This window comes from Fragaria vesca, linkage group LG3 (genome assembly GCF_000184155.1).
Source record: "Fragaria vesca subsp. vesca linkage group LG3, FraVesHawaii_1.0, whole genome shotgun sequence".
In the NCBI taxonomy this organism is placed as follows: domain Eukaryota; kingdom Viridiplantae; phylum Streptophyta; class Magnoliopsida; order Rosales; family Rosaceae; genus Fragaria; species Fragaria vesca.
The window spans coordinates 275,274-275,811 of NC_020493.1; the positions used below are offsets into that span (position 1 = coordinate 275,274).

Sequence of the window (538 nt, forward strand, 5' to 3'; positions counted from 1 at the left end):
CCGGAGGGTGGAGAATGGACGGACATCCGCACTTTAAGCCGAGTGCGGACGTCCACTTCATATCCATCCGCACAGGGCCCTTCCAATGAGGGATCCCTATTTTAAGCCATTTATAGGGATAGGGCATTACATCAACTTCCCGATTATAATTTTACATCTCCACCGTTCATATCTTAGGTCTATATGAGTAGATCACATCTACAAAATTTCATATGATTTGGTGATTGTTAAGGCTTTCAAAAGTTCAATTTAGTTTTAATGACCTTCAACGGTTTTAGTTTGACATAAGCTGGACCGTTCAAAATCATTAAAACTAAATCAAACTTTTGAAAATCTTAACGATCACCAAATCATATGAAATTTTGTAGAGGTGATCTACTCATATAGACCTAAGATATGAACGGTGGAGATGTAAAAATTCAATTGGGAAGTGGTGTAATGCCCTATCCCTAGAAAGTGGCCAAAAATAGGGATCCCTCAATGGAAGGGGGCGTGTATATATATATATATATATATATATATATATATATATATATAT

General features: G+C 36.4%; 1 protein-coding gene across 1 annotated transcript in view; it reads left to right on the forward strand.

Annotated features, from left to right (window-relative positions):
* LOC101312701 (beta-glucosidase 47-like) overlaps positions 1-538 on the forward strand; it is a 6,121-nt gene that overhangs the window by 2,584 nt on the left and 2,999 nt on the right. The gene's annotated exons all lie outside the window — the stretch shown is intronic.